Source organism: Hordeum vulgare, unplaced genomic scaffold, assembly GCF_904849725.1.
Source record: "Hordeum vulgare subsp. vulgare unplaced genomic scaffold, MorexV3_pseudomolecules_assembly, whole genome shotgun sequence".
NCBI lineage: Eukaryota > Viridiplantae > Streptophyta > Magnoliopsida > Poales > Poaceae > Hordeum > Hordeum vulgare.
The window spans coordinates 755,001-777,500 of record NW_025422486.1 but is presented as its reverse complement, the minus strand read 5'-3'; the positions used below and the strand labels follow the sequence as shown (position 1 = coordinate 777,500).

At 46.4% G+C, this 22,500-nt stretch overlaps 22 non-coding genes and 1 pseudogene across 22 annotated transcripts in view; all 23 read left to right on the top strand.

Annotated features, from left to right (window-relative positions):
- Window positions 1-312: 312 nt before the first annotated feature.
- On the top strand, window positions 313-431 carry LOC123415795. Its single transcript, XR_006615493.1, has one exon. It is a non-coding gene; the product is annotated as a 5S ribosomal RNA (ribosomal RNA).
- A 1,921-nt stretch (window positions 432-2,352) lies between these two features.
- LOC123416107 lies at window positions 2,353-2,471 on the top strand. The gene has a single exon (XR_006615787.1). It is a non-coding gene; the product is annotated as a 5S ribosomal RNA (ribosomal RNA).
- Window positions 2,472-2,822: 351 nt separating this feature from the next.
- LOC123415780 lies at window positions 2,823-2,941 on the top strand. Its single transcript, XR_006615478.1, has one exon. It is a non-coding gene; the product is annotated as a 5S ribosomal RNA (ribosomal RNA).
- Window positions 2,942-3,258: 317 nt separating this feature from the next.
- Window positions 3,259-3,377, top strand: LOC123416079. The gene has a single exon (XR_006615761.1). It is a non-coding gene; the product is annotated as a 5S ribosomal RNA (ribosomal RNA).
- Window positions 3,378-5,137: 1,760 nt separating this feature from the next.
- Window positions 5,138-5,270, top strand: LOC123416551 (annotated as a pseudogene).
- A 1,901-nt stretch (window positions 5,271-7,171) lies between these two features.
- LOC123416102 lies at window positions 7,172-7,290 on the top strand. Its single transcript, XR_006615782.1, has one exon. It is a non-coding gene; the product is annotated as a 5S ribosomal RNA (ribosomal RNA).
- A 354-nt stretch (window positions 7,291-7,644) lies between these two features.
- On the top strand, window positions 7,645-7,763 carry LOC123415673. The gene has a single exon (XR_006615379.1). It is a non-coding gene; the product is annotated as a 5S ribosomal RNA (ribosomal RNA).
- Window positions 7,764-8,080: 317 nt separating this feature from the next.
- On the top strand, window positions 8,081-8,199 carry LOC123416149. Its single transcript, XR_006615826.1, has one exon. It is a non-coding gene; the product is annotated as a 5S ribosomal RNA (ribosomal RNA).
- Window positions 8,200-9,914: 1,715 nt separating this feature from the next.
- LOC123415742 lies at window positions 9,915-10,033 on the top strand. The gene has a single exon (XR_006615442.1). It is a non-coding gene; the product is annotated as a 5S ribosomal RNA (ribosomal RNA).
- A 431-nt stretch (window positions 10,034-10,464) lies between these two features.
- LOC123415837 lies at window positions 10,465-10,583 on the top strand. Its single transcript, XR_006615532.1, has one exon. It is a non-coding gene; the product is annotated as a 5S ribosomal RNA (ribosomal RNA).
- A 353-nt stretch (window positions 10,584-10,936) lies between these two features.
- Window positions 10,937-11,055, top strand: LOC123416728. Its single transcript, XR_006616332.1, has one exon. It is a non-coding gene; the product is annotated as a 5S ribosomal RNA (ribosomal RNA).
- A 317-nt stretch (window positions 11,056-11,372) lies between these two features.
- LOC123415711 lies at window positions 11,373-11,491 on the top strand. Its single transcript, XR_006615414.1, has one exon. It is a non-coding gene; the product is annotated as a 5S ribosomal RNA (ribosomal RNA).
- A 2,234-nt stretch (window positions 11,492-13,725) lies between these two features.
- On the top strand, window positions 13,726-13,844 carry LOC123415740. The gene has a single exon (XR_006615441.1). It is a non-coding gene; the product is annotated as a 5S ribosomal RNA (ribosomal RNA).
- A 380-nt stretch (window positions 13,845-14,224) lies between these two features.
- LOC123416832 lies at window positions 14,225-14,343 on the top strand. Its single transcript, XR_006616431.1, has one exon. It is a non-coding gene; the product is annotated as a 5S ribosomal RNA (ribosomal RNA).
- A 380-nt stretch (window positions 14,344-14,723) lies between these two features.
- Window positions 14,724-14,842, top strand: LOC123416956. The gene has a single exon (XR_006616547.1). It is a non-coding gene; the product is annotated as a 5S ribosomal RNA (ribosomal RNA).
- A 2,335-nt stretch (window positions 14,843-17,177) lies between these two features.
- Window positions 17,178-17,296, top strand: LOC123415823. Its single transcript, XR_006615520.1, has one exon. It is a non-coding gene; the product is annotated as a 5S ribosomal RNA (ribosomal RNA).
- A 381-nt stretch (window positions 17,297-17,677) lies between these two features.
- Window positions 17,678-17,796, top strand: LOC123416395. Its single transcript, XR_006616058.1, has one exon. It is a non-coding gene; the product is annotated as a 5S ribosomal RNA (ribosomal RNA).
- A 410-nt stretch (window positions 17,797-18,206) lies between these two features.
- Window positions 18,207-18,325, top strand: LOC123416173. Its single transcript, XR_006615849.1, has one exon. It is a non-coding gene; the product is annotated as a 5S ribosomal RNA (ribosomal RNA).
- A 388-nt stretch (window positions 18,326-18,713) lies between these two features.
- Window positions 18,714-18,832, top strand: LOC123416492. The gene has a single exon (XR_006616142.1). It is a non-coding gene; the product is annotated as a 5S ribosomal RNA (ribosomal RNA).
- A 343-nt stretch (window positions 18,833-19,175) lies between these two features.
- On the top strand, window positions 19,176-19,294 carry LOC123416896. The gene has a single exon (XR_006616491.1). It is a non-coding gene; the product is annotated as a 5S ribosomal RNA (ribosomal RNA).
- A 317-nt stretch (window positions 19,295-19,611) lies between these two features.
- On the top strand, window positions 19,612-19,730 carry LOC123416650. Its single transcript, XR_006616258.1, has one exon. It is a non-coding gene; the product is annotated as a 5S ribosomal RNA (ribosomal RNA).
- Window positions 19,731-21,837: 2,107 nt separating this feature from the next.
- On the top strand, window positions 21,838-21,956 carry LOC123415739. The gene has a single exon (XR_006615440.1). It is a non-coding gene; the product is annotated as a 5S ribosomal RNA (ribosomal RNA).
- A 435-nt stretch (window positions 21,957-22,391) lies between these two features.
- The window catches only part of LOC123415958, a 119-nt gene continuing 10 nt past the window's right edge, over window positions 22,392-22,500 (top strand). Inside the window, exon 1 of the ribosomal RNA XR_006615647.1 lies at window positions 22,392-22,500. This exon is cut by the window's right edge and continues 10 nt beyond it. This is a non-coding gene — a ribosomal RNA (5S ribosomal RNA).

Genomic DNA, 22,500 nt, shown 5'->3' with positions numbered 1-22,500 from the left:
TTATTTTTGACGTTTACTAGTTTTCTTATTTTTGACGTTTGTGATATGTTTTAGCTTGCCCCTCCCGTGTCCATTGCCACATTTGCCTCGAGAACGGAGACGAGTTTAACAAAAGAATTACACCGCTCCCTCTCTACCCCGACAACACGAGCACCGCCACGACCTCTGTGACTTTTCCCACCGCGCATGACACCCAACGACTAGTAGTAGTAGTAGTAGTAGTACTAGTAGTACTAGTAGTACTAGTAGTAGTAGTACTAGTAGTAGTAGTAGTAGGGGCAAGCATAAGGAACAAATAGATAGTTGCATGTTGGATGCGATCATACCAGCACTAAAGCATCGGATCCCATCAGAACTCCGAAGTTAAGCGTGCTTGGGTGAGAGTAGTACTAGGATGGGTGACCTCCTGGGAAATCCTCGTGTTGCATTCCCCTTTTTAAATATATTTTTGCGCCACGTGACAAGGATGACGCGGGACCGTGATCTATATGACCTCGTTTTCTTATTTTTGACGTTTACTAGTTTTCTTATTTTTGACGTTTATGATATGTTTTAGCTTGCCCCTCCCGTGTCCATTGCCACATTTGCCTCGACAACGGAGACGAGTTTAACACAAGAATTTCACCGCTCCCTCTCTACCCCGACAACACGAGCACCGCCACGACCTCCTGGGAAGTCCTCGTGTTGCATTCCCCTTTTTAAATATATTTTTGCGCCACGTGACAAGGATGACGCGGGACCGTGATCTATATGACCTCGTTTTCTTATTTTTGACGTTTACTAGTTTTCTTATTTTTGACGTTTGTGATATGTTTTAGCTTGCCCCTCCCGTCTCCATTGCCACATTTGCCTCGAGAACGGAGACGAGTTTAACACAAGAATTTCACCGCTCCCTCTCTACCCCGACAACACGAGCACCGCCACGACCTCTGTGACTTTTCCCACCGCGCATGACACCCAACGACTAGTAGTAGTAGCAGTAGTAGTAGTAGTAGTAGTACTAGTAGTAGTAGTAGGAGTAGTAGTAGTAGCAGCAGCAGCAGTAGCAGCAGCAGTAGTAGCAGCAGCAGTAGTAGCAGCAGCAGTAGTAGCAGCAGCAGTAGTAGCAGCAGCAGGAGTAGCAGCAGTAGCAGTAGCAGGAGTAGCAGTAGCAGGAGTAGCAGTAGCAGGAGTAGTAGCAGGAGTAGTAGCAGGAGTAGGAGGAGTAGCAGGAGTAGTAGCAGGAGTAGTAGCAGGAGTAGGAGCAGGAGTAGCAGTAGCAGGAGTAGCAGGAGTAGCAGTAGCAGGAGTAGTAGTAGCAGGAGTAGTAGCAGTAGGAGTAGTAGAAGTAGTAGTAGTAGCAGTAGTAGTAGGAGCAGTAGTAGTAGTAGTAGTAGTAGCAGGAGCAGGAGCAGGAGTAGTAGCAGGAGCAGGAGTAGTAGCAGGAGGAGGAGTAGTAGCAGGAGCAGGAGTAGTAGCAGGAGCAGGAGTAGTAGCGGTAGTAGTAGTCGTAGTAGTAGTGGTAGTAGTAGTGGTAGTAGTAGTGGTAGTAGTAGTCGTAGTAGTAGTGGTAGTAGTAGTAGGTAGTAGTAGGTAGTAGTAGTAGTAGTAGTAGTAGTAGTAGTAGTACTGGTAGTAGTAGTAGTAGTAGTAGTAGTACGGGTAGTAGTAGTAGTAGTAGTAGTAGTAGTAGTAGTAGTAGTAGTAGTAGTAGTAGTACTGGTAGTAGTAGTAGTAGTACTGGTAGTAGTAGTAGTAGTAGTAGTAGTACTGGTAGTAGTAGTACTGGTAGTAGTAGTACTGGTAGTACTGGTAGTAGTAGTACTGGTAGTAGTAGTAGTAGTACTGGTAGTAGTAGTAGTAGTAGTAGTAGTAGTAGTACTGGTAGTAGTAGTAGTAGTAGTAGTAGTAGTAGTAGTAGTAGTAGTAGTAGTACTGGTAGTAGTACTGGTAGTAGTAGTAGTAGTAGTAGTAGTAGTAGTAGTAGTAGTAGTAGTAGTAGTAGTAGGTAGTAGTAGGTAGTAGTAGTAGTAGTAGTAGTAGTAGTAGTAGTAGTAGTAGTAGTAGTACTGGTAGTAGTAGTAGTAGTAGTAGTAGTAGTACTGGTAGTAGTAGTAGTAGTACTGGTAGTAGTAGTAGTAGTAGTAGTAGTAGTAGTAGTAGTAGTAGTACTAGTAGTAGTAGTAGTAGTAGTAGTAGTAGTAGTAGTAGTAGTAGTAGTAGTAGTAGTAGTAGTAGTAGTAGTAGTAGTAGTAGTAGTAGTAGTAGTAGTAGTAGTAGTAGTAGTAGTAGTAGTAGTAGTAGTAGTAGTAGTAGTAGTAGTAGTAGTAGTAGTAGGGGCAAGCATAAGGAACAAATAGATAGTTGCATGTCGGATGCGATCATACCAATACTAAAGCATCGGATCCCATCAGAACTCCGAAGTTAAGCGTGCTTGGGCGAGAGTAGTACTAGGATGGGTGACCTCCTGGGAAGTCCTCGTGTTGCATTCCCCTTTTTAAATATATTTTTGCGCCACGTGACAAGGATGACGCGGGACCGTGATCTATATGACCTCGTTTTCTTTTTTTTTGACGTTTACTAGTTTTCTTATTTTTGACGTTTGTGATATGTTTTAGCTTGCCCCTCCCGTGTCCATTGCCACATTTGCCTCGAGAACGGAGACGAGTTTAACACAAGAATTTCACCGCTCCCTCTCTACCCCGACAACACGAGCACCGCCACGACCTGTGTGACTCTTCCCACCGCGCATGACACCCAACGACTAGTAGTAGTAGTAGTAGTAGTAGTAGTAGTAGTAGTAGTAGGGACAAGCATAAGGAACAAATAGATAGTTGCATGTCGGATGCGATCATACCAGCACTAAAGCACCGGATCCCATCAGAACTCCGAAGTTAAGCGTGCTTCGGCGAGAGTAGTACTAGGATGGGTGACCTCGTGGGAAGTCCTCGTGTTGCATTCCCCTTTTTAAATATATTTTTGCGCCACGTGACAAGGATGACGCGGGACCGTGATCTATATGACCTCGTTTTCTTATTTTTGACGTTTACTAGTTTTCTTATTTTTGACGTTTGTGATATGTTTTAGCTTGCCCTTCCCGTGTCCATTGGCACATTTGCCTCGACAACGGAGACGAGTTTAACACAAGAATTTCACCGCTCCCTCTCTACCCCGACAACGCGAGCACCGCCACGACCTCTGTGACTTTTCCCACCGCGCATGACATCCAACGACTAGTAGTAGGGGCAAGCATAAGGAACAAATAGATAGTTGCATGTTGGATGCGATCATACCAGCACTAAAGCACCGGATCCCATCAGAACTGCGAAGTTAAGCGTGCTTGGGCGAGAGTAGTACTAGGATGGGTGACCTCCTGTGAAGTCCTCGTGTTGCATTCCCCTTTTTAAATATATTTTTGCGCCACGTGACAAGGATGACGCGGGACCGTGATCTATATGACCTCGTTTTCTTTTTTTTGACGTTTACTAGTTTTCTTATTTTTGACGTTTATGATATGTTTTAGCTTGCCCCTCCCGTGTCCATTGCCACACTTGCCTCGACAACGGAGACGAGTTTAACACAAGAATTTCACCGGTCCCTCTCTACCCCGACAACACGAGCACCGCCACGACATGTGTGACTTTTCCCACCGCGCATGACACCCAACGACTAGTAGTAGTAGTAGTAGTAGTAGTAGCAGTAGTAGTAGTAGTAGGAGTAGTAGTAGTAGTAGTAGTAGTAGTAGGAGCAGCAGCAGCATCAGCAGCAGGAGCAGCAGCAGGAGCAGCAGCAGTAGCAGGAGTAGTAGCAGGAGGAGGAGTAGTAGCAGGAGTAGCAGGAGCAGGAGTAGCAGGAGCAGGAGTAGCAGTAGCAGGAGCAGCAGTAGCAGTAGCAGTAGGAGCAGTAGCAGTAGTAGTAGTAGCAGTAGTAGTAGGAGCAGTAGTAGTAGTAGTAGTAGTAGTAGCAGGAGCAGGAGCAGGAGTAGTAGCAGGAGCAGGAGCAGGAGCAGGAGGAGGAGCAGGAGTAGGAGCAGGAGCAGGAGCAGGAGCAGTAGGAGTAGTGGTAGTAGTAGTGGTAGTAGTAGTGGTAGTAGTAGTGGTAGTAGTAGAAGTAGCAGGAGCAGTAGTGGTAGTGGTAGTAGTAGTGGTAGTGGTAGTAGTAGTAGTAGTAGTAGTAGTAGTAGTAGTAGTAGTAGTAGTAGTAGTAGTAGTAGTAGTAGTAGTAGTAGGAGCGGTAGCAGGAGCAGCAGCAGCAGCAGCAGCAACAGCAGTAGCAGCAGCAGCAGCAGCAACAGCAGTAGCAGCAGCAGTAGCAGCAGCAGCAGTAGTAGCAGCAGTAGCAGGAGTAGTAGCAGGAGGAGGAGTAGTAGCAGGAGTAGCAGGAGCAGGAGTAGCAGTAGCAGGAGCAGCAGTAGCAGTAGCAGTAGCAGTAGGAGCAGTAGCAGTAGTAGTAGTAGCAGTAGTAGTAGGAGCAGTAGTAGTAGTAGTAGTAGTAGTAGTAGTAGCAAGAGCAGGAGGAGTAGTAGTAGCAGGAGCAGGAGTAGTAGCAGGAGCAGGAGGAGGAGTAGGAGTAGGAGGAGGAGCAGCAGCAGGAGCAGTAGTAGTAGTGGTAGTAGTAGTGGTAGTAGTAGTAGTAGCAGGAGCAGTAGTAGTAGTGGTAGTAGTAGTGGTAGTAGTAGCAGTAGCAGGAGCAGTAGTGGTAGTGGTAGTAGTAGTAGTAGTAGTGGTAGTGGTAGTAGTAGTAGTAGTAGTAGTAGTAGTAGTAGTAGTAGTAGTAGTAGTAGTAGTAGTAGTAGTAGTAGTAGTAGTAGTAGTAGTAGTAGTAGTACTGGTAGTAGTAGTAGTAGTAGTACTGGTAGTAGTAGTAGTAGTAGTAGTAGTAGTAGTAGTAGTAGTACTGGTAGTAGTAGTAGTAGTAGTACTGGTAGTAGTAGTAGTAGCAGCAGTAGTAGTAATAGTAGTAGTAGTAGTAGTAGTAGTACAGGTAGTAGTAGTAGTAGTACTGGTAGTAGTAGTAGTAGTAGTAGTAGTAGTAGTAGTAGTAGTAGTAGTAGTACTAGTAGTAGTAGTAGTAGTAGTAGTAGTAGTAGTAGTAGTAGTAGTAGTAGTAGTAGTAGTAGTAGGGGCAAGCATAAGGAACAAATAGATAGTTGCATGTTGGATGCGATCATACCAGCACTAAAGCACCGGATCCCATCAGAACTGCGAAGTTAAGCGTGCTTGGGCGAGAGTAGTACTAGGAGAGTAGTACTAGGATGGGTGACCTCCTGTGAAGTCCTCGTGTTGCATTCCCCTTTTTAAATATATTTTTGCGCCACGTGACAAGGATGACGCGGGACCGTGATCTATATGACCTCGTTTTCTTTTTTTTGACGTTTACTAGTTTTCTTATTTTTGACGTTTATGATATGTTTTAGCTTGCCCCTCCCGTGTCCATTGCCACACTTGCCTCGACAACGGAGACGAGTTTAACACAAGAATTTCACCGGTCCCTCTCTACCCCGACAACACGAGCACCGCCACGACATGTGTGACTTTTCCCACCGCGCATGACACCCAACGACTAGTAGTAGTAGTAGTAGTAGTAGTAGCAGTAGTAGTAGTAGTAGGAGTAGTAGTAGTAGTAGTAGTAGTAGGAGCAGCAGCAGCATCAGCAGCAGGAGCAGCAGCAGGAGCAGCAGCAGTAGCAGGAGTAGTAGCAGGAGGAGGAGTAGTAGCAGGAGTAGCAGGAGCAGGAGTAGCAGGAGCAGGAGTAGCAGTAGCAGGAGCAGCAGTAGTAGTAGCAGTAGGAGCAGTAGCAGTAGTAGTAGTAGCAGTAGTAGTAGGAGCAGTAGTAGTAGTAGTAGTAGTAGTAGCAGGAGCAGGAGCAGGAGTAGTAGCAGGAGCAGGAGCAGGAGCAGGAGGAGGAGCAGGAGTAGGAGCAGGAGCAGGAGCAGGAGCAGTAGGAGTAGTGGTAGTAGTAGTGGTAGTAGTAGTGGTAGTAGTAGTGGTAGTAGTAGAAGTAGCAGGAGCAGTAGTGGTAGTGGTAGTAGTAGTGGTAGTGGTAGTAGTAGTAGTAGTAGTAGTAGTAGTAGTAGTAGTAGTAGTAGTAGTAGTAGTAGTAGTAGGAGCGGTAGCAGGAGCAGCAGCAGCAGCAGCAGCAACAGCAGTAGCAGCAGCAGCAGCAGCAACAGCAGTAGCAGCAGCAGTAGCAGCAGCAGCAGTAGTAGCAGCAGTAGCAGGAGTAGTAGCAGGAGGAGGAGTAGTAGCAGGAGTAGCAGGAGCAGGAGTAGCAGTAGCAGGAGCAGCAGTAGCAGTAGCAGTAGCAGTAGGAGCAGTAGCAGTAGTAGTAGTAGCAGTAGTAGTAGGAGCAGTAGTAGTAGTAGTAGTAGTAGTAGTAGTAGCAAGAGCAGGAGGAGGAGTAGTAGCAGGAGCAGGAGTAGTAGCAGGAGCAGGAGGAGGAGTAGGGGTAGGAGGAGGAGCAGGAGCAGGAGCAGTAGTAGTAGTGGTAGTAGTAGTGGTAGTAGTAGTAGTAGCAGGAGCAGTAGTAGTAGTGGTAGTAGTAGTGGTAGTAGTAGCAGTAGCAGGAGCAGTAGTGGTAGTGGTAGTAGTAGTAGTAGTAGTGGTAGTGGTAGTAGTAGTAGTAGTAGTAGTAGTAGTAGTAGTAGTAGTAGTAGTAGTAGTAGTAGTAGTAGTAGTAGTAGTAGTAGTACTGGTAGTAGTAGTAGTAGTAGTACTGGTAGTAGTAGTAGTAGTAGTAGTAGTAGTAGTACTGGTAGTAGTAGTAGTAGTAGTACTGGTAGTAGTAGTAGTAGCAGCAGTAGTAGTAATAGTAGTAGTAGTAGTAGTAGTAGTACAGGTAGTAGTAGTAGTAGTACTGGTAGTAGTAGTAGTAGTAGTAGTAGTAGTAGTAGTAGTAGTAGTAGTAGTAGTAGTAGTAGTAGTAGTAGTAGTAGTAGTAGTAGTAGTAGTAGTAGTAGTAGTAGTAGTAGTAGTAGTAGTAGTAGTAGTAGTAGTAGTAGTAGTAGTAGTAGTAGTAGTAGTAGTAGTAGTAGTAGTAGTAGTAGTAGTAGTAGTAGTAGTAGTAGTAGTAGTAGTAGTAGTAGTAGTAGTAGTAGTAGTAGTAGTAGTAGTAGTAGTAGTAGTAGTAGTAGTAGTAGTAGTAGTAGTAGTAGTAGGGGCAAGCATAAGGAACAAATAGATAGTTGCATGTCGGATGCGATCATACCAGCACTAAAGCATCGTATCCCATCAGAACTCCGAAGTTAAGCGTGCTTGGGCGAGAGTAGTACTAGGATGGGTGACCTCCTGGGAAGTCCTCGTGTTGCATTCCCCTTTTTAAATATATTTTTGCGCCACGTGACAAGGATGACGCGGGACCGTGATCTATATGACCTCGTTTTCTTTTTTTTTGACGTTTACTAGTTTTCTTATTTTTGACGTTTGTGATATGTTTTAGCTTGCCCCTCCCGTGTCCATTGCCACATTTGCCTCGAGAACGGAGACGAGTTTAACACAAGAATTTCACCGCTCCCTCTCTACCCCGACAACACGAGCACCGCCACGACCTGTGTGACTCTTCCCACCGCGCATGACACCCAACGACTAGTAGTAGTAGTAGTAGTAGTAGTAGTAGTAGTAGTAGTAGTAGGGACAAGCATAAGGAACAAATAGATAGTTGCATGTCGGATGCGATCATACCAGCACTAAAGCACCGGATCCCATCAGAACTCCGAAGTTAAGCGTGCTTCGGCGAGAGTAGTACTAGGATGGGTGACCTCCTGGGAAGTCCTCGTGTTGCATTCCCCTTTTTAAATATATTTTTGCGCCACGTGACAAGGATGACGCGGGACCGTGATCTATATGACCTCGTTTTCTTATTTTTGACGTTTACTAGTTTTCTTATTTTTGACGTTTGTGATATGTTTTAGCTTGCCCTTCCCGTGTCCATTGGCACATTTGCCTCGACAACGGAGACGAGTTTAACACAAGAATTTCACCGCTCCCTCTCTACCCCGACAACGCGAGCACCGCCACGACCTCTGTGACTTTTCCCACCGCGCATGACATCCAACGACTAGTAGTAGGGGCAAGCATAAGGAACAAATAGATAGTTGCATGTTGGATGCGATCATACCAGCACTAAAGCACCGGATCCCATCAGAACTGCGAAGTTAAGCGTGCTTGGGCGAGAGTAGTACTAGGATGGGTGACCTCCTCGGAAGTCCTCGTGTTGCATTCCCCTTTTTAAATATATTTTTGCGCCACGTGACAAGGATGACGCGGGACCGTGATCTATATGACCTCGTTTTCTTTTTTTTGACGTTTACTAGTTTTCTTATTTTTGACGTTTATGATATGTTTTAGCTTGCCCCTCCCGTGTCCATTGCCACACTTGCCTCGACAACGGAGACGAGTTTAACACAAGAATTTCACCGGTCCCTCTCTACCCCGACAACACGAGCACCGCCACGACATGTGTGACTTTTCCCACCGCGCATGACACCCAACGACTAGTAGTAGTAGTAGTAGTAGTAGTAGTAGTAGTAGTAGTAGTAGTAGTAGGAGTAGTAGTAGTAGTAGTAGTAGGAGGAGCAGCAGCAGCATCAGCAGCAGGAGCAGCAGCAGGAGCAGCAGCAGCAGCAGGAGTAGTAGCAGGAGGAGGAGTAGTAGCAGGAGTAGCAGGAGCAGGAGTAGCAGGAGCAGGAGTAGCAGTAGCAGGAGCAGCAGTAGCAGTAGCAGTAGGAGCAGTAGCAGTAGTAGTAGTAGCAGTAGTAGTAGGAGCAGTAGTAGTAGTAGTAGTAGTAGTAGTAGCAGGAGCAGGAGCAGGAGTAGTAGCAGGAGCAGGAGCAGGAGCAGGAGGAGGAGCAGGAGTAGGAGCAGGAGCAGGAGCAGGAGCAGTAGGAGTAGTGGTAGTAGTAGTGGTAGTAGTAGTGGTAGTAGTAGTGGTAGTAGTAGAAGTAGCAGGAGCAGTAGTGGTAGTGGTAGTAGTAGTGGTAGTGGTAGTAGTAGTAGTAGTAGTAGTAGTAGTAGTAGTAGTAGTAGTAGTAGTAGGAGCGGTAGCAGGAGCAGCAGCAGCAGCAGCAGCAACAGCAGTAGCAGCAGCAGCAGCAGCAACAGCAGTAGCAGCAGCAGTAGCAGCAGCAGCAGTAGTAGCAGCAGTAGCAGGAGTAGTAGCAGGAGGAGGAGTAGTAGCAGGAGTAGCAGGAGCAGGAGTAGCAGTAGCAGGAGCAGCAGTAGTAGTAGCAGTAGCAGTAGCAGTAGGAGCAGTAGCAGTAGTAGTAGTAGCAGTAGTAGTAGGAGCAGTAGTAGTAGTAGTAGTAGTAGTAGTAGTAGCAAGAGCAGGAGGAGGAGTAGTAGCAGGAGCAGGAGTAGTAGCAGGAGCAGGAGGAGGAGTAGGAGTAGGAGCAGGAGCAGGAGCAGGAGCAGGAGCAGGAGCAGTAGTAGTAGTGGTAGTAGTAGTGGTAGTAGTAGCAGTAGCAGGAGCAGTAGTAGTAGTGGTAGTAGTAGTGGTAGTAGTAGCAGTAGCAGGAGCAGTAGTGGTAGTGGTAGTGGTAGTAGTAGTAGTAGTAGTGGTAGTGGTAGTAGTAGTAGGAGCAGTAGTAGTAGTAGTAGTAGTAGTAGTAGTAGTAGTAGTAGTAGTAGTAGTAGTAGTAGTAGTAGTAGTAGTAGTAGTAGTACTGGTAGTAGTAGTAGTAGTACTGGTAGTAGTAGTAGTAGTAGTAGTAGTAGTAGTAGTAGTAGTAGTAGTAGTAGTAGTACTGGTAGTAGTAGTAGTAGCAGCAGTAGTAGTAATAGTAGTAGTAGTAGTAGTAGTAGTACTGGTAGTAGTAGTAGTAGTAGTAGTACTGGTGGTAGTAGTAGTAGTAGTAGTAGTAGTAGTAGTAGTAGTAGTAGTAGTAGTAGTAGTAGTAGTAGTAGGGGCAAGCATAAGGAACAAATAGATAGTTGCATGTCGGATGCGATCATACCAGCACTAAAGCACCGGATCCCATCAGAACTCCGAAGTAAAGCGTGCTTGGGCGAGAGTACTACTAGGATGGGTGACCTCCTGGGAAGTCCTCGTGTTGCATTCCCCTTTTTAAATATATTTTTGCGCCACGTGACAAGGATGACGCGGGACCGTGATCTATATGACCTCGTTTTCTTATTTTTGACGTTTACTAGTTTTCTTATTTTTGACGTTTGTGATATGTTTTAGCTTGCCCCTCCCGTGTCCATTGCCACATTTGCCTCGAGAACGGAGACGAGTTTAACACAAGAATTTCACCGCTCCCTCTCTACCCCGACAACACGAGCACCGCCACGACCTCTGTGACTTTTCCCACCGCGCATGACACCCAACGACTACTACTACTACTAGTAGTAGTAGTAGTAGTAGTAGTAGTAGTAGTAGTACTACTACTAGTAGTAGTAGTAGTAGTACTAGTAGTAGTAGTAGTAGTAGTAGTAGTACTAGTAGTAGTAGTAGGGGCAAGCATAAGGAACAAATAGATAGTTGCATGTCGGATGCGATCATACCAGCACTAATGCACCGGATCCCATGAGAACTCCGAAGTTAAGCGTGCTTGGGCGAGAGTAGTACTAGGATAGGTGACCTCCTGGGAAGTCCTCGTGTTGCATTCCCCTTTTTAAATATATTTTTGCGCCACGTGACAAGGATGACGCGGGACCGTGATCTATATGACCTCGTTTTCTTATTTTTGACGTTTACTAGTTTTCTTATTTTTGAAGTTTGTGATATGTTTTAGCTTGCCCCTCCCGTGTCCATTGCCACATTTGCCTCGACAACGGAGACGAGTTTAACACAAGAATTTCACCGCTCCCTCTCTACCCCGACAACACGAGCACCGCCACGACCTCTGTGACTTTTCCCACCGCGCATGACACCCAACGACTAGTAGTAGTAGTAGTAGTAGTAGTACTAGTAGTAGTAGTAGTAGGGGCAAGCATAAGGAACAAATAGATAGTTGCATGTCGGATGCGATCATACCAGCACTAAAGCACCGGATCCCATCAGAACTCCGAAGTTAAGCGTGCTGGGGCGAGAGTAGTACTAGGATGGGTGACCTCCTGGGAAGTCCTCGTGTTGCATTCCCCTTTTTAAATATATTTTTGCGCCACGTGACAAGGATGACGCGGGACCGTGATTTATATGACCTCGTTTTCTTATTTTTGACGTTTACTAGTTTTCTTATTTTTGACGTTTGTGATATGTTTTAGCTTGCCCTTCCCGTGTCCATTGGCACATTTGCCTCGAGAACGGAGACGAGTTTAACACTAGAATTTCACCGCTCCCTCTCTACCCCGACAACGCGAGCACCGCCACGACCTCCGTGACTTTTCCCACCGCGCATGACATCCAACGACTAGTAGTAGGGGCAAGCATAAGGAACAAATAGATAGTTGCATGTCGGATGCGATCATACCAGCACTAAAGCAACGGATCCCATCAGAACTCCGAAGTTAAGCGTGCTTGGGCGAGAGTAGTACTAGGATGGGTGACCTCCTGTGAAGTCCTCGTGTTGCATTCCCCTTTTTAAATATATTTTTGCGCCACGTGACAAGGATGACGCGGGACCGTGATCTATATGACCTCGTTTTCTTTTTTTTGACGTTTACTAGTTTTCTTATTTTTGACGTTTATGATATGTTTTAGCTTGCCCCTCCCGTGTCCATTGCCACACTTGCCTCGACAACGGAGACGAGTTTAACACAAGAATTTCACCGGTCCCTCTCTACCCCGACAACACGAGCACCGCCACGACATGTGTGACTTTTCCCACCGCGCATGACACCCAACGACTAGTAGTAGTAGTAGTAGTAGTAGTAGTAGTAGTAGTAGTAGTAGTAGTAGTAGTAGTAGTAGGAGCAGCAGCAGCAGCAGCAGTAGTAGCAGCAGTAGCAGGAGTACTAGCAAGAGGAGGAGTAGTAGCAGGAGTAGCAGGAGCAGGCGTAGCAGGAGCAGGAGTAGCAGTAGCAGGAGCAGCAGTAGCAGTAGCAGTAGCAGTAGCAGTAGGAGCAGTAGCAGTAGTAGTAGTAGTAGTAGTAGTAGGAGCAGTAGTAGTAGTAGTAGTAGTAGTAGTAGTAGCAGGAGCAGGAGTAGTAGCAGGAGCAGGAGTAGTAGCAGGAGCAGGAGGAGGAGCAGGAGTAGGAGCAGGAGCAGGAGCAGGAGCAGTAGTAGTAGTGGTAGTAGTAGTGGTAGTAGTAGTGGTAGTAGTAGTGGTAGTAGTAGCAGTACCAGGAGCAGTAGTGGTAGTAGTAGTAGTAGTAGTAGTAGTAGTAGTAGTAGTAGTAGTAGTAGTAGTAGTAGTAGTAGGAGCAGCAGCAGCAGCAGCAACAGCAGCAGCAGCAGCAGCAGCAGTAGTAGCAGCAGTAGCAGGAGTAGTAGCAGGAGGAGGAGTAGTAGCAGGAGTAGCAGGAGCAGGAGCAGCAGTAGCAGTAGCAGTAGCAGTAGCAGTAGGAGCAGTAGCAGTAGTAGTAGTAGCAGTAGTAGTAGGAGCAGCAGTAGTAGTAGTAGTAGTAGTAGCAGGAGCAGGAGCAGGAGTAGTAGCAGGAGCAGGAGTAGTAGCAGGAGCAAGAGGAGGAGCAGGAGTAGGAGAAGGAGCAGGAGCATGAGCAGTAGTAGTAGTGGTAGTAGTAGTGGTAGTACTGGTGGTAATAGTAGTGGTAGTAGTAGCAGTAGCAGGAGCAGTAGTGGTAGTGGTAGTAGTAGTGGTAGTGGTGGTAGTAGTAGTAGTAGTAGTAGTAGTAGTAGTAGTAGTAGTAGTAGTAGTAGTAGTAGTAGTAGTAGTAGTAGTAGTAGTAGTAGTAGTAGTAGGAGCAGCAGCAGCAGCAGCAGCAGCAGCAGCAGTAGCAGCAGCAGCAGTAGTAGCAGCAGTAGCAGGAGTAGTAGCAGGAGGAGGAGTAGTAGCAGGAGTAGCAGGAGCAGGAGTAGCAGTAGCAGGAGCAGCAGTAGCAGTAGCAGTAGCAGTAGCAGCAGTAGCAGTAGCAGTAGTAGTAGTAGCAGTAGTAGTAGGAGCAGGAGTAGTAGTAGTAGTAGTAGGAGTAGCAGGAGCAGGAGCAGGAGTAGTAGCAGGAGCAGGAGTAGTAGCAGGAGCAGGAGGAGGAGCAGGAGTAGGAGCAGGAGCAGGAGCAGGAGCAGTAGTAGTAGTGGTAGTAGTAGTGGTAGTAGTAGCAGTAGCAGGAGCAGTAGTAGTTGTGGTAGTAGTAGTGGTAGCAGTAGCAGTAGCAGGAGCAGTAGTGGTAGTTGTAGTAGTAGTGGTAGTGGTAGTAGTAGTAGGAGCAGTAGTAGTAGTAGTAGTAGTACTGGTAGTAGTAGTAGTAGCAGCAGTAGTAGTAATAGTAGTAGTAGTAGTAGTAGTAGTACTGGTAGTAGTAGTAGTAGTACTGGTAGTAGTAGTAGTAGTAGTAGTAGTAGTAGTAGTAGTAGTAGTAGTAGTAGTAGTAGTAGTAGTAGTAGTAGTAGTAGTAGTAGTAGTAGTAGTAGTAGTAGTAGTAGTACTGGTAGTAGTAGTAGTAGTAGTAGTAGTAGTAGTAGTAGTAGTAGTACTGGTAGTAGTAGTAGTAGTAGTAGTAGTAGTAGTAGTAGCAGTAGTAGTAATAGTAGTAGTAGCAGTAGTAGTAATAGTAGTAGTAGTAGTAGTAGTAGTAGTACTGGTAGTAGTAGTAGTAGTAGTACTGGTAGTAGTAGTAGTAGTAGTAGTAGTAGTAGTAGTAGTACTAGTAGTAGGGGCAAGCATAAGGAACAAATAGATAGTTGCATGTCGGATGCGATCATACCAGCACTAAAGCACCGGATCCCATCAGAACTCCGAAGTAAAGCGTGCTTGGGCGAGAGTACTACTAGGATGGGTGACCTCCTGGGAAGTCCTCGTGTTGCATTCCCCTTTTTAAATATATTTTTGCGCCACGTGACAAGGATGACGCGGGACCGTGATCTATATGACCTCGTTTTCTTTTTTTTGACGTTTACTAGTTTTCTTATTTTTGACGTTTGTGATATGTTTTAGCTTGCCCCTCCCGTGTCCATTGCCACATTTGCCTCGACAACGGAGACGAGTTTAACACAAGAATTTCACCGCTCCGTCTCTACCCCGACAACACGAGCACCGCCACGACCTCTGTGACTTTTCCCACCGCGCATGACACCCAACGACTACTAGTAGTAGTAGTAGTAGTAGTAGTAGTAGTAGTAGTAGTAGTAGTAGTACTAGTAGTAGTAGTAGTAGGGGCAAGCATAAGGAACAAATAGATAGTTGCATGTCGGATGCGATCATACCAGCACTAAAGCACCGGATCCCATGAGAACTCCGAAGTTAAGCGTGCTTGGGCGAGAGTAGTACTAGGATGGGTGACCTCCTGGGAAGTCCTCGTGTTGCATTCCCCTTTTTAAATATATTTTTGCGCCACGTGACAAGGATGACGCGGGACCGTGATCTATATGACCTCGTTTTCTTATTTTTGACGTTTACTAGTTTTCTTATTTTTGACGTTTGTGATATGTTTTAGCTTGCCCCTCCCGTGTCCATTGCCACATTTGCCTCGACAACGGAGACGAGTTTAACACAAGAATTTCACCGCTCCCTCTCTACCCCGACAACACGAGCACCGCCACGACCTCTCTGACTTTTCCCACCGCGCATGACACCCAACGACTAGTAGTAGTAGTAGTAGTAGTAGCAGTAGTAGCAGTAGTAGCAGTAGTAGCAGTAGTAGCAGTAGTAGTAGGGGCAAGCATAAGGAACAAATAGATAGTTGCACGTCGGATGCGATCATACCAGCACTAAAGCATCGGATCCCATCAGAACTCCGAAGTTAAGCGTGCTTGGGCGAGAGTAGTACTAGGATGGGTGACCTCCTGGGAAGTCCTCGTGTTGCATTCCCCTTTTTAAATATATTTTTGCGCCACGTGACAAGGATGACGCGAGACCGTGATCTATATGACCTCGTTTTCTTATTTTTGACGTTTACTAGTTTTCTTATTTTTGACGTTTGTGATATGTTTTAGCTTGCCCCTCCCGTGTCCATTGCCACATTTGCCTCGAGAACGGAGACGAGTTTAACACAAGAATTTCACCGCTCCCTCTCTACCCCGACAACACGAGCACCGCCACGACCTCCTGGGAAGTCCTCGTGTTGCATTCCCCTTTTTAAATATATTTTTGCGCCACGTGACAAGGATGACGCGGGACCGTGATCTATATGACCTCGTTTTCTTATTTTTGACGTTTACTAGTTTTCTTATTTTTGACGTTTGTGATATGTTTTAGCTTGCCCCTCCCGTGTCCATTGCCACATTTGCCTCGAGAACGGACACGAGTTTAACACAAGAATTTCACCGCTCCCTCTCTACCCCGACAACACGAGCACCGCCACGACCTCTGTGACTTTTCCCACCGCGCATGACACCCAACGACTAGTAGTAGTAGTAGTAGTAGTAGTAGTAGTAGTAGTAGTAGGAGGAGTAGTAGTAGTAGGAGTAGTAGCAGTAGCAGGAGTAGCAGTAGCAGCAGTAGCAGTAGCAGCAGTAGCAGTAGCAGGAGTAGCAGTAGCAGGAGTAGCAGTAGCAGGAGTAGCAGTAGCAGGAGTAGCAGTAGCAGGAGTAGCAGTAGCAGGAGTAGTAGTAGCAGGAGTAGGAGTAGCAGGAGTAGCAGGAGTAGCAGTAGCAGGAGTAGCAGTAGCAGGAGTAGCAGTAGTAGTAGTAGTAGTAGTAGTAGTAGTAGTAGTAGTAGTAGTAGCAGCAGTAGTAGTAGTAGCAGCAGTAGTAGTAGTAGCAGCAGCAGTAGTAGTAGTAGTAGTAGTAGTAGTAGCAGTAGTAGGAGCAGCAGCAGGAGCAGCAGCAGGAGCAGGAGCAGGAGTAGCAGTAGCAGGAGTAGCAGTAGCAGGAGTAGCAGTAGCAGCAGTAGTAGTAGTAGTAGTAGTAGTAGTAGTAGTAGTAGTAGTAGTAGTAGTAGTAGTAGTAGTAGTAGTAGTAGTAGTAGTAGTAGTAGTAGTAGTAGTAGTAGGAGCAGCAGCAGCAGCAGCAGCAGGAGCAGCAGCAGCAGCAGCAGTAGTAGCAGCAGTAGCAGGAGTAGTAGCAGGAGGAGGAGTAGTAGCAGGAGTAGCAGGAGCAGGAGTAGCAGGAGCAGGAGTAGCAGTAGCAGGAGCAGCAGTAGCAGTAGCAGTAGCAGTAGGAGCAGTAGCAGTAGGAGTAGTAGCAGTAGTAGTAGGAGCAGTAGTAGTAGGAGTAGTAGTAGTAGCAGGAGCAGGAGCAGGAGTAGTAGCAGGAGCAGGAGTAGTAGCAGGAGCAGGAGGAGGAGCAGGAGTAGGAGCAGGAGCAGGAGCAGGAGCAGTAGTAGTAGTGGTAGTAGTAGTGGTAGTAGTAGTGGTAGTAGTAGCAGTAGCAGGAGCAGTAGTGGTAGTGGTAGTAGTAGTGGTAGTGGTAGTAGTAGTAGTAGTAGTAGTAGTAGTAGTAGTAGTAGTAGTAGGAGCAGCAGCAGCAGCAGCAGTAGCAGCAGCAGCAGTAGTAGCAGCAGTAGCAGGAGTAGTAGCAGGAGGAGGAGTAGTAGCAGGAGTAGCAGGAGCAGGAGTAGCAGTAGCAGGAGCAGCAGTAGTAGTAGCAGTAGCAGTAGGAGCAGTAGCAGTAGTAGTAGGAGCAGTAGTAGTAGTAGTAGTAGTAGCAGGAGCAGGAGCAGGAGTAGTAGCAGGAGCAGGAGTAGTAGCAGGAGCAGGAGGAGGAGCAGGAGTAGGAGCAGGAGTAGGAGCAGGAGCAGTAGTAGTAGTGGTAGTAGTAGTGGTAGTAGTAGTAGTAGCAGGAGCAGTAGTACTAGTGGTAGTAGTAGCAGTAGCAGGAGCAGTAGTGGTAGTGGTAGTAGTAGTGGTAGTGGTAGTAGTAGTAGGAGCAGTAGTAGTAGTAGTAGTAGTAGTAGTAGTAGTAGTAGTAGGTAGTAGTAGTAGTAGTAGTAGTAGTAGTAGTAGTACTGGTAGTAGTAGTAGTAGTAGTACTGGTAGTAGTAGTAGTAGTAGTAGTAGTAGTAGTACTGGTAGTAGTAGTAGTAGTAGTACTCGTAGTAGTAGTAGTAGTAGTAGTAGTAGTAGTAGTAGTAGTAGCAGTAGTAGTAATAGTAGTAGTAGTAGTAGTAGTAGTAGTACTGGTAGTAGTAGTAGTAGTAGTAGTAGTAGTAGTAGTAGTAGTAGTAGTAGGGGCAAGCATAAGGAACAAATAGATAGTTGCATGTCGGATGCGATCATACCAGCACTAAAGCACCGGATCCCATCAGAACTCCGAAGTAAAGCGTGCTTGGGCGAGAGTACTACTAGGATGGGTGACCTCGTGGGAAGTCCTCGTGTTGCATTCCCCTTTTTAAATATATTTTTGCGCCACGTGACAAGGATGACGCGGGACCGTGATCTATATGACCTCGTTTTCTTTTTTTTTGACGTTTACTAGTTTTCTTATTTTTGACGTTTGTGATATGTTTTAGCTTGCCCCTCCCGTGTCCATTGCCACATTTGCCTCGAGAACAGAGACGAGTTTAACACAAGAATTTCACCGCTCCCTCTCTACCCCGACAACACGAGCACCGCCACGACCTCTGTGACTTTTCCCACCGCGCATGACACCCAACGACTACTACTACTACTACTACTACTACTACTAGTAGTAGTAGTAGTAGTAGTAGTACTAGTAGTAGTAGTAGTAGGGGCAAGCATAAGGAACAAATAGATAGTTGCATGTCGGATGCGATCATACCAGCACTAAAGCACCGGATCCACTGAGAACTCCGAAGTTAAGCGTGCTTAGGCGAGAGTAGTACTAGGATGGGTGACCTCCTGGGAAGTCCTCGTGTTGCATTCCCCTTTTTAAATATATTTTTGCGCGACGTGAGAAGGATGACGCGGGACCGTGATCTATATGACCTCGTTTTCTTATTTTTGACGTTTACTAGTTTTCTTATTTTTGACGTTTGTGATATGTTTTAGCTTGCCCCTCCCGTGTCCATTGCCACATTTGCCTCGAGAACAGAGACGAGTTTAACACAAGAATTTCACCGCTCCCTCTCTACCCTGACAACACGAGCACCGCCACGACCTCTGTGACTTTTCCCACCGCGCATGACACCCAACGACTACTACTACTACTACTACTACTAGTAGTAGTAGTAGTAGTAGTAGTAGTAGTACTAGTAGTAGTAGTAGTAGTAGTAGTAGTACTAGTAGTAGTAGTAGTAGGGGCAAGCATAAGGAACAAATAGATAGTTGCATGTCGGATGCGATCATACCAGCACTAAAGCACCGGATCCACTGAGAACTCCGAAGTTAAGCGTGCTTGGGCGAGAGTAGTACTAGGATGGGTGACCTCCTGGGAAGTCCTCGTGTTGCATTCCCCTTTTTAAATATATTTTTGCGCCACGTGACAAGGATGACGCGGGCGGTGATCTATATGACCTCGTTTTCTTATTTTTGACGTTTATTAGTTTTCTTATTTTTGACATTTGTCATATGCTTTAGCTTGCCCCTCCCGTGTCCATTGCCACATTTGCCTCGACAACGGAGACGAGTTTAACACAAGAATTTCACCGCTCCCTCTTTACCCCGACAACACGAGCACCGCCACGACCTCTGTGACTTTTCCCACCGCGCATGACACCCAACGACTACTACTACTACTACTACTACTACTACTAGTAGTAGTAGTAGTAGTAGTAGTAGTAGTAGTACTAGTAGTAGTAGTAGTAGGGGCAAGCATAAGGAACAAATAGATAGTTGCATGTCGGATGCGATCATACCAGCAGTAAAGCACCGGATCCACTGAGAACTCCGAAGTTAAGCGTGCTTGGGCGAGAGTACTACTAGGATGGGTGACCTCCTGGGAAGTCCTCGTGTTGCATTCCCCTTTTTAAATATATTTTTGCGCCACGTGACAAGGATGACGCGGGCGGTGATCTATATGACCTCATTTTCTTATTTTTGACGTTTATTAGTTTTCTTATTTTTGACGTTTGTGATATCTTTTAGCTTGCCCCTCCCGTGTCCATTGCCACATTTGCCTCGACAACGGAGACGAGTTTAACACAAGAATTTCACCGCTCCCTCTCTACCCCGACAACACGAGCACCGCCACGACCTCTGTGACTTTTCCCACCGCGCATGACACCCAACGACTAGTAGTAGTAGTAGTAGTAGTAGTAGTAGTAGTAGGGGCAAGCATAAGGAACAAATAGATAGTTGCATGTCGGATGCGATCATACCAGCACTAAAGCACCGGATCCCATCAGAACTCCAAAGTTAAGCGTGCTTGGGCGAGAGTAGTACTAGGATGGGTGACCTCCTGGGAAGTCCTCGTGTTGCATTCCCCTTTTTAAATATATTTTTGCGCCACGTGACAAGGATGACGCGGGACCGTGATCTATATGACCTCGTTTTCTTTTTTTTGACGTTTACTAGTTTTCTTATTTTTGACGTTTGTGATATGTTTTAGCTTGCCCTTCCCGTGTCCATTGGCACATTTGCCTCGACAACGGAGACGAGTTTAACACAAGAATTTCACCGCTCCCTCTCTACCCCGACAACGCGAGCACCGCCACGACCTCTGTGACTTTTCCCACCGCGCATGACATCCAACGACTAGTAGTAGGGGCAAGCATAAGGAACAAATAGATAGTTGCATGTCGGATGCGATCATACCAGCACTAAAGCACCGGATCCCATCAGAACTCCGAAGTTAAGCGTGCTTGGGCGAGAGTAGTACTAGGATGGGTGACCTCTTGGGAAGTCCTCGTGTTGCATTCCCCTTTTTAAATATATTTTTGCGCCACGTGACAAGGATGACGCGGGACCGTGATCTATATGACCTCGTTTTCTTTTTTTTGACGTTTACTAGTTTTCTTATTTTTGACGTTTATGATATGTTTTAGCTTGCCCCTCCCGTGTCCATTGCCACACTTGCCTCGACAACGGAGACGAGTTTAACACAAGAATTTCACCGGTCCCTCTCTACCCCGACAACACGAGCACCGCCACGACATGTGTGACTTTTCCCACCGCGCATGACACCCAACGACTACTACTAGTAGTAGTAGTAGTAGTAGTAGTAGTAGTAGTAGTAGTAGTAGGAGGAGGAGGAGGAGGAGTAGTAGGAGCAGCAGCAGCAGGAGCAGCAGCAGCAGCAGCAGCAGTAGTAGCAGCAGTAGCAGGAGTACTAGCAGGAGGAGGAGTAGTAGCAGGAGTAGCAGGAGCAGGAGTAGCAGGAGCAGGAGTAGCAGTAGCAGGAGCAGCAGTAGCAGTAGCAGTAGCAGTAGCAGTAGGAGCAGTAGCAGTAGTAGTAGTAGAAGTAGTAGTAGGAGCAGTAGTAGTAGTAGTAGTAGTAGTCGTAGTAGCAGGAGCAGGAGCAGGAGTAGTAGCAGGAGCAGGAGTAGTAGCAGGAGCAGGAGGAGGAGCAGGAGTAGGAGCAGGAGCAGGAGCAGGAGCAGGAGCAGTAGTAGTAGTGGTAGTAGTAGTGGTAGTAGTAGCAGTAGCAGGAGCAGTAGTGGTAGTGGTAGTAGTAGTGGTAGTGGTAGTAGTAGTAGTAGTAGTAGTAGTAGTAGTAGGAGCAGCAGCAGCAGCAGCAGCAGTAGCAGCAGCAGCAGTAGCAGCAGCAGCAGCAGTAGCAGCAGCAGCAGCAGCAGTAGCAGCAGCAACAGTAGTAGCAGCAGTAGCAGGAGTAGTAGTAGGAGGAGGAGTAGTAGCAGGAGTAGCAGGAGCAGGAGTAGCAGTAGCAGGAGCAGCAGTAGCAGTAGCAGTAGCAGTAGCAGTAGGAGCAGTAGCAGTAGTAGTAGTAGCAGTAGTAGTAGGAGCAGCAGCAGTAGTAGTAGTAGTAGTAGCAGGAGCAGGAGCAGGAGTAGTAGCAGGAGCAGGAGTAGTAGCAGGAGCAGGAGGAGGAGCAGGAGTAGGAGCAGGAGCAGGAGCAGGAGCAGTAGTAGTAGTGGTAGTAGTAGTGGTAGTAGTAGTGGTAGTAGAAGCAGTAGCAGGAGCAGTAGTGGTAGTGGTAGTCGTAGTGGTAGTGGTAGTAGTAGTAGTAGTAGTAGTAGTAGTAGTAGTAGTAGTAGTAGTAGTAGTAGTAGTAGTAGGAGCAGCAGCAGCAGGAGCAGCAGCAGCAGCAGCAGTAGCAGCAGCAGCAGTAGTAGCAGCAGAAACAGGAGTAGTAGCAGGAGGAGGAGTAGTAGCAGGAGTAGCAGGAGCAGGAGTAGCAGTAGCAGGAGCAGCAGTAGCAATAGCAGTAGGAGCAGTAGCAGTAGTAGTAGTAGCAGTAGTAGTAGGAGCAGTAGTAGTAGTAGTAGCAGGAGCAGGAGCAGGAGTAGTAGCAGGAGCAGGAGGAGGAGCAGGAGTAGGAGCAGGAGCAGGAGCAGGAGCAGTAGTAGTAGTGGTAGTAGTAGTGGTAGTAGTAGCAGTAGCAGGAGCAGTAGTAGTAGTGGTAGTAGTAGTGGTAGTAGCAGTAGCAGGAGCAGTAGTGGTAGTGGTAGTAGTAGTGGTAGTGGTAGTAGTAGTAGGAGCAGTAGTAGTAGTAGTAGTAGTAGTAGTAGGTAGTAGTAGTAGGTAGTAGTAGTAGTAGTAGTAGTAGTAGTAGTAGTAGTAGTAGTAGTAGTAGTAGTAGTAGTAGTAGTACTGGTAGTAGTAGTAGTAGTAGTACTGGTAGTAGTAGTAGTAGTAGTAGTAGTAGCAGTAGTAGTAATAGTAGTAGTAGTAGTAGTAGTAGTAGTAGTACTGGTAGTAGTAGCAGTAGTAGTACTGGTAGTAGTAGTAGTAGTAGTAGTAGTAGTAGTAGTAGTAGTAGTAGTAGTAGTAGTAGTAGTAGTAGTAGTAGTAGTAGTACTAGTAGTAGTAGGGGTAAGCATAAGGAACAAATAGATAGTTGCATGTCGGATGCGATCATACCAGCACTAAAGCACCGGATCCCATCAGAACTCCGAAGTAAAGCGTGCTTGGGCGAGAGTACTACTAGGATGGGTGACCTCCTGGGAAGTCCTCGTGTTGCATTCCCCTTTTTAAATATATTTTTGCGCCACGTGACAAGGATGACGCGGGACCGTGATCTATATGACCTCATTTTCTTTCTTTTTGACGTTTACTAGTTTTCTTATTTTTGACGTTTGTGATATGTTTTAGCTTGCCCCTCCCGTGTCCATTGCCACATTTGCCTCGAGAACGGAGACGAGTTTAACACAAAAATTTCACCACTCCCTCTCTACCCCGACAACACGAGCACCCCCACGACCTCTGTGACTTTTCCCACCGCGCATGACACCCAACGACTACTAGTAGTAGTAGTAGTAGTAGTAGTAGTAGTAGTAGTACTAGTAGTAGTAGTAGTAGTACTAGTAGTAGTAGTAGTAGTAGTACTAGTAGTAGTAGTAGTAGTACTAGTAGTAGTAGTAGTAGGGGCAAGCATAAGGAACAAATAGATAGTTGCATGTCGGATGCGATCATACCAGCACTAAAGCACCGGATCCCATCACAACTCCGAAGTTAAGCGTGCTTGGGCGAGAGTAGTACTAGGATGGGTGACCTCCTGGGAAGTCCTCGT